The sequence below is a fragment of the Chiloscyllium plagiosum genome, chromosome 18 (assembly GCF_004010195.1).
Source record: "Chiloscyllium plagiosum isolate BGI_BamShark_2017 chromosome 18, ASM401019v2, whole genome shotgun sequence".
Classification (NCBI taxonomy): Eukaryota; Metazoa; Chordata; class Chondrichthyes; order Orectolobiformes; family Hemiscylliidae; genus Chiloscyllium; species Chiloscyllium plagiosum.
Genome location: NC_057727.1, coordinates 52,476,591 through 52,486,862, shown reverse-complemented (window position 1 = coordinate 52,486,862; position 10,272 = coordinate 52,476,591). Strand labels below are relative to the sequence as shown.

Below are 10,272 nucleotides of genomic sequence, written 5' to 3'. Positions count from 1 at the left end.
GTGTATGGAATGAGCTGCCAGAGAATGTGGTGGAGGCTGGTACAATTGCAACATTTAAGAGGCATTTGGATGGGTATAAGAATAGGAAGGGTTTGGAGGGATATGGGCCGGGTGCTGGCAGGTGGGAATAGATTGGGTTGGGATATCTGGTCGGCATGGATAGATTGGACCGAAGGGTCTGTTTCCATGCTGTACCTCTCTATGATTCTATGAATCTCATTTCTATTACCTTCACAACAGCTAGTGTTACAGCTGCTCAAACATTTTTAAAACAACTCCCAGCAGTAGGTGGGGTTGGGGAGGGAGGCCAATGTAATCAGTCAACCAGAACCTTGCCTTTGGAGAAGGAGGGTCAGATAGCTAGAATTCTTCATTTCTATACAAAATACAGGCTTCATTCAATACAGACACTATGTGTACTTTCTCATTTAACCTTAATTTAACTTCATGTTTGTTATGATCTGATGCCAGTATACTAAAGAATCCCTACATCATAATGTTTGGGCCTCCTGTGTGTTCAGATCTCATGTGTTACATATTGAATTTTTTCTTCTCGCTTCCAAGGTCAAAAGAGAGCACAATTCATATTTTCATTGATAAAACAGATTATAAAACCCAGCTTTGTTCAAACACCCATTTGAAAGATTATCATGTGAAGCATCCCTAAAAATAATTTGTTTCATGTTGTTTGGACTGCCCAAGTATATGCATTTGGTTTTCTTTCTATATCCCTTTTAGACATTCTTGACTTTATGGTGCTCTTTTCATCAGACATAACACCAACATATCAAAACTAGTAACAAACATGGAAATTGCTGGAAAAGCTCAGCAAGTCTGGCAGCATCTGTGAAGAGAAATCAGAGTTAATGCTTCAGGTCCAGTGGCCCTTCCTCAAAACTAACATCTTCTGAACTTTCAGGTGACCATCAGTTTGATAATTATTTTATCATTACTCCACCTCTTTTTTTTAGATATAATTGAATTATTCTCTGATGGCCTGGAATGAACAATCAGGAAACAAATAACGTACTTCAAATAGGATTGTTAATATTAAGGTATTAGAGTCATCATTTCTACTTTAATCATATCAATAACTAATATCTCCAGGATCACCCCATTAGATGCTATCTACATATTTCTTGAAGGTGCCTGAAAGTTTTCTTTTGTGACATCAAGAAAACATTGTGGGATTTACTTTTAGGTGAGCATAAACTATTTTCAGCAAAACAGATTTCATTGAAAAACAGCATCATTTGGAAGCATTGTTTGGGCCATTGATGCACAGCTTTAGTTTCCTTCCACATCTGCTGCCATTTTTGAAGTTTCAGAAAAATTTTCCTTGAACAGAATCACCCTTCAAACATGAGACATTTATGTTGATAGATCTCTCTCCACACTCTCATGAATGTGTTGCCAAAAGACCTAAACATGACTTTCAAAGCTACTTTTCCAGCTTTGGGAAACATCACTCTTAATATGTCTATTAGTGGTTTAGTCTTCAAAACCCATAGCAACAAGTTTCTTTTTAACCTCGTTAGCCCCATCTGCAAAGACAATTTCAGACAAATCTACCGAAGTGACAATACTGATTACACTGTATCTGGTATTGCAGAATAGACACCAAGCTTTCTCCATCTATGTTTTAATTTGTTTCTTATATTTGTTTATCTTTGATTATTGACAGCCATCAAAACTTCACAGTATGACGAATTCTGCTTCTATGTCTGTTCCAAGACTGTCCTGTAGCCTTCATGTTATGTGAATTGTAGATAAGCTACAGACTCTACTTGCACATTGATGTCTATCAGGACAATTGCTCTTCTCCCCCTTGAGCTAATGGGGCTCTTTCTCCAGTATATGATTGTATTCTTGCTCAAGTGTCATTTCAGGATTCACTATTAGAATTTTCACGTCATTTCCGATTCTCTCTTCTACTGCAACAGCTAAATCTCTTCAATGTGCTTTCATCCTCATTCCACCCATTTCCACTGTGCTCACGCCAGTGACCGTTATCTTGGCTATGTTAAAAATCATTGAGTTCTCTATTCTTTGATTCACCACAAAATAAGGCTGCAGGGAATGATTGTTTTCAGGTTTAACAGACAGTCTCTGTAAATCAAACACCATTTAAAAACAGAAGTCTTTCCCAAATGCAACACCATAGCAGAATTCTGTAAATTAAGTGCTAGCACCGAACAGAGTATCTCTAACTTGCTTTTTAAAAATGTTCAATACATTTTGTAAATGTCCATGATACATTCCTCCACATTTGGAAAACAGATTGCTGTTGAGTTAAAGTCTGACCATGCCTCGAAGGCAATAAAAAGATTTTCTCTTTCCAAGAACTCTAATAGAAAATTCAATATGCATCAGTATCCAACTGACAAGCAGTCAGCTTATAAAATACATCAGGTGGAATCTTGTGCTGGTTCGGGTGTGGGAAGAAAGGAGGACAGAGGAATTTAATCTGATACAAGGCCAAAATTCAGAACCTTGTTGGTGGATTGATGTTTTGAATTAAGAACTCAGAACGTCATGGGTTGGGGGAAGGTTGCTTCCTGTTGGTAGTTGGTGAGAAGGCCTTTTGCATGCAGTTGTGATGTATTGAAAAAGAGAGCATGCTAGAATTAAGTTCTGCATAAATGACAAATATATTTTTCCTGGCTGTATTTGAGTGGTGTGCAATTTTGAGCTCACATCTACTCGGCCATTCTTGTGTGCACTCATTGCTTTTATCTCTGGGTGCAGTTTGCCCAGACCACGTCATTGAGCTGGCCATTATGTGCAACCATTAGAGTTACAGCAAATGAGTTGGTATGGCAAGGAACCTGGTCAAGGGGGGCAGTGTTCCTGGGAAGATTTGAAGGAAGTGAAAGGTTTCTGAATCCTTCAGGATTGCTCTGCAATCTCCAGGGGTTGTGTGCAAAACAAACTTGCAAACAAAACCACAGGATAGAAATCTGAGGGTTGTTCAACAAAATGCTCTAATTTCCCATAATTGTGTTTTCTTTGATGTGTAAAAATGATGATGCTAAAAGATTAGGTGATTCAATTAAGTAAGATAAGTGATAACAGAAGGTCACATGATGCAACCTGCTGAAAATGTTCACCTAGAGAAGGGAATCATATCTACAGAGGTTGGCAATGGGAAAGGAGGGCAGTAAGAGTGCCACAGTGAGAAGATTAGTGTTGAGCAAGCTGGGAGGGGGGGAAGATGGGAAACAAGGGGGGAATGTAGGTTAAATGCTGACTGAAATGAAAGGTACTGTGAAGTAATTAATATACTAACTGTGATGGTGGTGGAGTGAGAAGAAGGAGATAATGGTATCAAGAATTTGGCAGCAGGGTGTTTTCTCTGAGTGTGTAGAAGCATGTTGGTATCAATAATGGGATGTTGAAGGATCATGGGTGACATGGTGAGTGGGGCATGTAGATGGTTAACATAATTGAGTTATTGTGGCCATTTTGCTCCTGCAGACAGAAGGAAACGTTGACTGAAATGACTCTCGGCTCATGAGCTATTTCTTGAGTTGAAACCAATGGAAGGAGATTTCTTTCTTTAAAGAAAATTAAATGTCCAATTCAGCCTTTGATAACTATCCAGTATTCATTGTCACTAAGATATATTTAGTCTAGATTTATTAATTAAATTAAATTCTATCAGTTGCCATGATGGAATTTGACCTTTGTTTGAACTTTGAGTGTCAAGTCTAATAATATTTCCATCTACATATTTTCCCTTCCTCTGCATACAATTAACACAATTGATATCCAATTAACATCATGCAGGCCAACTATTGCCTGCCTCCCTTCAGAATTTGTCAGTGATATGAGCTACATGATTCAGTTCCATGTCCTGTCTGCACATTGCAAACTGGTCACCAGTGAAATTGCTGAAAACATCTGGCATCTCATTCTGTATATATATCTAAGCAAAGTCGAAAAGGAGAATATACTTCACTGCACAAGACAGATTTCACTGAGTCAAGCCATAAGCAAGTCTCAGTTGAATCAATGGAAGCACTGAAAGCTTTGAGAAGATCTTCTCCCAAGAGTGTTTGTACAGGTTTGAGTCAGTATTGAGCCACCTTTCAAAAATACACTGTGGACCACCTTTAGTCCATGGTTTCAGCTAATTATTTAAATTACTTCTGATCGCTAAAAATAAATTGAGTTAAAATGTAAAGGCAATGAAATTAGATTGGAGCCCATATCATTCTGCAGGGGTTTTAAAAACTTCAGCATTGAAATTAAAACTTTAAGGCCACACCTTTCAAATAGATGCCTGGTACATTGGGGTCATAGTGCAGTAATTATTTGGAATGCCACTTGCATGTATAAATAATTAAGTTGATCCATGAAAAACTACATTAATGGAAAAGTTCTTTCTAATAGTTAGAGGTCTCCACAATTATGAGAGGCATAGATAGGCTGGATAGTCAGAGGATTTTTCCAAGCGTTGAAGTTTCAATTACAAGGTGGCACAGGTTCAAGGTGAGAGGGGGAAGTTTAAGGGAGATGTCTGAGGGAATGTTTTTCATGCAGAGAGTGGTAGAAGCCTGGAACGCATTGCCAGAAAGATGGAGGAAGTGGCAGATTGGCAATATTTAAAGGGCATCTGGATGGTGACATGAATAGTGAGGGAATAGAGGGATATGGACTGAATAAGGGCAGAAAGTTTGTTTTTTAGTTTAGTTCGGGTATGGCGATCAGCACAGACTTGGAGGGCTGAAGGGCCTGTTCCTGTGCTGTACTTCTCTTTTGCTCTAATAGTGATAAACACAAAAGAATTGTGTGCCAGGCATTGCATGAATGGTCAGGGTGTTACAGATCTTATGGATAGGCAGAGTTCTTTAACTCATTCAGATCATGGGACAAGTTGAGAGACTGCTCGCAGAAATAACATAACTGGGATAGACCTGATGCATGTTCCCCACACACCCAGAATTTCAAATCACCAGACATTTGTTAATGCAGCACAGCTAGGAATTGGACCTGGAGACCCTGTGGAATCCTCATTGTAGAACACTCCAAATGAATTGCCTGGGAAATTGAATTTCTTCTGGGAAATTCCTATCCATCTATAGTTTAATTTAGAAAGTTTGGAATGTTCCAACAAAATGAAATAAAATAGTTATTCATGAAAAGTTAGACTATAAAATGCAAAGTTTAGCTCCTGAGTAACTATTGAACTAATCTCATTTTTATTTGATACACACCAACTGCACAACCCATAGATGACTTGGTTACACCCCCAGACCAGCCCCCAACCAATCACTCATCCCTCTTCCCCACCCCACCTGACCCAATCTGTCCCGAGCCATCCTTACCCCTATACTGAACCTGAATCCTCTTCTCCCCTACTCCCCAAATAACATCATCCACTCTGCCAAACCCAACCTGACCCCACACACTGTCCCCCTGTTGCACCCAATTTCTACAATCCACCTCAACTTGACACTACCAACCTGTCCCCTGCCAGAATGGGCCCAACCCCTACCACTGGATTGGACCTAACACCACCATCCAAGCCCATCCACCACTGGACTGGGCTTGGCATCAATCCTGTCAGCAACAAGTAAATGGGTTACTTTGCAATAGCTATTGTTCAACATATGCTTGTTAGTCCTTTAATAAATATGTTCATGTGATTTCAAATTTCAGTGTATCAACTGAATAACTGCATTGTTCTTATACAACTTTCATGGAGTATTATGTTTTAATGGCAAGCAACTAATGCAACACGGCTTTTCTGAAGCTGGTCAGAATCGATCTCCTTGGACTGTTTTCTAAGCTATGGACTTGTAGCTGTTCCAACAGCTCAAAATATTTTGCTGTAGCAGCTCTATGCTATTTGGCTGCTTTGTTTATTGTGATGTGTATTTCTGGCCTTATCAGCAAGCCATTTATTTCAATCTAAGCTGATTAGCAATTTAAGATCATCCGTGTTACATACTGTAATAATCTCCTTGACCTCCATCTCTTTACAGCTTGTTATTGTTCTTTCCTTACAATTTATGTGTAGGCCTCTGTTTGGTTTTGTGGATCTCCATAACTCTGACTGCTTTAGCAGAATGTCAATGCTTTCTTTTTCTCTGGAATGTTAGCAACTGCTGTTCTTAACTAGATGCCTGAATCTCATGGCCTCAATTTGGTTTGTTGGCACAGAGATTAAACATTCCTGTAAGTGTTTCCATCTTGCGAAATGTCTAAACCTATGTGGGATGAGATACTTGACTGTAAGAACCTGGTTCTTAAAAAAATTCTAACTGAAGCGAAACATTGACATCAAATAAACTCAGTGTGTCCTTGGTTGTCATTTTTATTTTGACAGAGCAGTCTCAGCTCGTTAAAGATTGGATGTCTATGGTATTTGATGAATTAGAAAGAGGATTTGGTAAAGGTTTCCTGAAACACTTTATTGTACAGTATAGAATAGACAATGACATTTCTCGAGGTTCCAGCAGAGAGATCCCATGATTTATCCTCAATTTGCCTCATCACCGCTTTAAAGTGACTTGAGGACACTCAGTTGTAAGCTTGGAGGCCACACAGCATGAAACAGATGGTTTTGGTCTCCAAGGAGCCGTCCTTTCATTCAGTACTCGCCACTTAATGAGGTCAAGTATAAGTCTAATCAAAAGCAAGGAATCGTGTCCAATGCCTGGTAGATGAACAATCATCTGCATTTTATCTTGTTTTTGTGGTCACTGATCATTTGCATTTTGGTAGAGTGGAAGTATTTGTTGATGATGATGATCATGGGACTGTAAGTAGAGGCCGGAGTGATCATTGGAGGGTCACTTCTTGGGAACATGGCAAGCTGAAAAATGACAACACTCTCTCAATCAATTAAAATGTGAGTCCATGAAGAATTGTTGAAGATATTTCCTTCAAAACGAAATATATTAGTGATCTGCTATATGTATCTGTATTATTGATGCCAATGCCTTTTTGATGACTGTTGCTACCAGAATAGTCCTTACTTTGAAGTATATTGACATAGCTAATCTGATGGAACAGTTCAATCACTACCTCTCTTGCAAAGAGAAATCTGTGAAGTCAGTTGTCTTCATACATTGTCCACTAGATACATAATGGTCTGGATACATATTTCTATAGATCACAGTAGTCCTGAACAATCCATGTCTTATGCCAGCGAACCCATCTTGTAGCCTTCCTTTCATGGTCTTCCACAAAGCTTATAGCCAGGGAAATAGCGACAGGGTAATGCTCAAAGTTAGCAATTTCAAAAATTCAGCTGTTAAAAATCTAAACTAGAGTACTATCAAAATCCCATCCAAAGAGAATCCTTTAACATGTAACTTTGTGAACGATCAGAAGATTAATGGTTTTTGCTGTTTATTTGAAGTGGGTGAGCTGCATATGGAGAAAATGCCCCATGAGAATATTAGGAACTGGACATTGTAATGTTGTTACCAGCACCTTAAATGCATTGAAGCCCTCTGGCAAAAAAAAAACAAAATTGCTGGTTGCAGCTTTTCAAGACCTTTAACTGAAGGTAATTTTTGCGTTGATCAGCAGAGTGAAGATTCTCACCCTCAATTTGCAAGACAGTGATGCTGACTCTTTGTGAATCCCAGTGTCCAATGAGACTTTCACAGTTTCAAAGACTATTAAGTTTAAACTAAATTAAGTTTAAAAGAACAAATGAACACTAGCATCAGCATCAAGCTGCAGCTGTAAAAAAATAATTAAATTATTAAATAAAGCTCTCAAATTGCCACTATCAGCAAACAGTACACAAACAGCCTCCAAAACACTGCTGTTTAGAACCCATCTGCCAGGTGAAATATTGCATTGAAGCTTTGATTTCTAAACAAGTGATCACCACTGTGCTGTATTTCGCCTGCCTGACATCATCTTACAAGACCCTGTTACTTCTACTCATGTAAACAGACATCCAACACTTGTGACCTTGCTTGCTTATTTCCAAAAGGAAATGATGCTGCTGCCAGACTTTGAAGTATCCACATCTGTGGCATTCTGCACATCTGTGTAGATGCTTCCAGTTCCAATTAATTCAAGATCTTGATCGTGTAAACAGAAGTCCACACCTGTGGCAGCCTCGTAGCAAAACATTGCCTTATAAACAGAAAACCAAAAAAAACCTATTATTGCCAACACCCAAAATGTTGATGGCTATCTTTCTTTGCTTTTCAACGCCACGTTATGTCATCAATGGTATATTAAAATACTGAGGTCATCTGCAGTGTGGCTTGACTAGGCCCTATTGACCCTGACAAGAGTGTTTATCTGCAATGTACACTTGAATTGGCATGACTACATCTGGATAGCCACATCTGTCTCTCCGAATTATTTCTGAGCATGGTTTATTTTCCAAAACAACTTTTATTTTCTTGTAGCGATTGTTACAGAGCATTGTTTGGCTATTGTCTCAGTCTTCGAGTGAGTGAACACATGCAGTTTAATACGTCAAGTTATTTTCTACAGTTAAAATTCTCTCCTCCAATATACTTCACTTCAATTCAAACATCACTTACAAGCAAAGTTATTCAAAATATCTGCCAGAAAAGTGGTCAATAACTGAGGCTGAAATGTAGACTTGGTCTTCCAAGTGTGGTTTACACAGACGATAGTTACAAAATAAATATGTCACAGAACATACTATGTCTTTTGTTCACTCTTTCATGAAATATGGGTGTCACTGGCTGAATCAGCATTTGTTGTTCAATTGTAATCCCGATTAAAAAGGTGGGGGTGGACTGCTGCCTTGCACTGCTGTGGCCGGTGTGCTTTAGGCATATCCACAATGTTGATAAGAAGGAAGTTTCAATACTTCCACCTGGTAATTGTGATGGGTCAATGATGGTTTCAAATCAATATGGTATATCATTTGAAGAGGAACCCGCAGGTCTCCCCCGACATCTGCTGCCTTTGTTTTTCCAGGTGGTAGAGTTTATGGCTTTGGAAAGTGCTGTTGAAGGAACCTTGGTGAGAACACATCTTCTGGATGCTGCACACAATTGTCACTGTGCATTGGTGTTGAAGAGAGTGAATATTGAAAGTGGGGAGTGTGACACCAATCAAGCAAACTGCTTTGTCATGGATGGTGTCAAGCTCCTTAAATGTTGATGGAGTTGCACCTATCCAGGCAAGTGAACATTATTACATCAAACTCCTGATTTGTGCCTTGTAGCTTTTGGACAGGCTCTGGAGAGATAGAAAGTGAGTTACTTGCTGTAAGCATTGAGTATTGATCTGCATGATCACAGACAAGGTTCATACAGACCACAGAATCACTGTTTTTGCCTATGGCACAGCATTATTGCTAGAGGCATGAGTGGCTGCAAGAGTACAGTTCATTATTTCTGGACCCCATGGGAATGAAGAAATACAATGGAATTATTTGTCCCTGTCTTGCTACTGTTTTGTCCTTTTGTATATGAAGCTGGTGATATCCAAATAAAGTTTCCTTGATGCATCTGTGTTCAGTGAACTGGGTAACACTGCCAACTGTTGAATAAGTCAGCAGCCTAGAAGTGAAGATCAGGGTAAGGCCAGAGCAGCGCCATCTGAAGAACTCTTAATAAAAGGTGGAATAATTTGGCTACTGCCTCCCAGTGAAACATCAGGATATAAAGCTCCTCTGTTCAATTATTCATAGATAACAGTATCTGATACATCTGAAGGATCATACAGTAGCAAGTTGAGACAGTACACATTCAATGTCACCTTATATCACTCCCAGTTCATCTTATCCCCTCCTGAGTCAAATTACAGGTGAGTAATGCATTGTCTTTGAGGAAAGTTGTTTGGGAGCTCTCTTTCTGGGAACATGTATTAGTCACTGCCTTGATCCCTTCCAAATTGGCTAGTTTCCTGAGCCCGGGAGTTTGAATTTCCTGGTAGATCATTATGCTCCTAAAAATATTTTCCTGACACACAAACCTTTTTCGATATGTCCACGTTTGAGCAGATCTTTTGTAGGCAGAGATCAAACAGCTCTATCCTTGACCTTCTTGGTCATTTGTTTTCTGCCTTTTTTTTTTAAACTGTGGTTTTATTCAATGCTTTCTTTGCTGATTTCTCATTGTCAGGCATTTTCAGAAGTCAGTTTTTGATGTGGAAATAGCCAGTAGTTGACCATTTCATTCTGAAAACAGGGTTTCTGACTTGGCTGACCAATTTCCCACCCCATGGACACCATTAAGCCAGCACTTTAATTGGCATGATTACCTAAATAATTTAAATTCTGCTGTGCATTCATTGTGCACTCAGCTGCACTGA

General features: G+C 39.1%; 1 long non-coding RNA gene across 3 annotated transcripts in view; it reads right to left on the bottom strand.

Moving 5' to 3' along the window:
• LOC122559215 overlaps window positions 1–10,272 on the bottom strand; it is a 159,800-nt gene that overhangs the window by 93,062 nt on the left and 56,466 nt on the right. Inside the window, exon 3 of one of the 3 annotated variants that reach the window (XR_006314367.1) lies at window positions 6,467–6,823. The exons of the other annotated variants lie outside the window; for them this stretch is intronic. This is a non-coding gene — a long non-coding RNA (uncharacterized LOC122559215). Of the gene's footprint in view, window positions 1–6,466; window positions 6,824–10,272 lie in introns of those variants that run through there. 3 annotated transcript variants of the gene reach the window in all.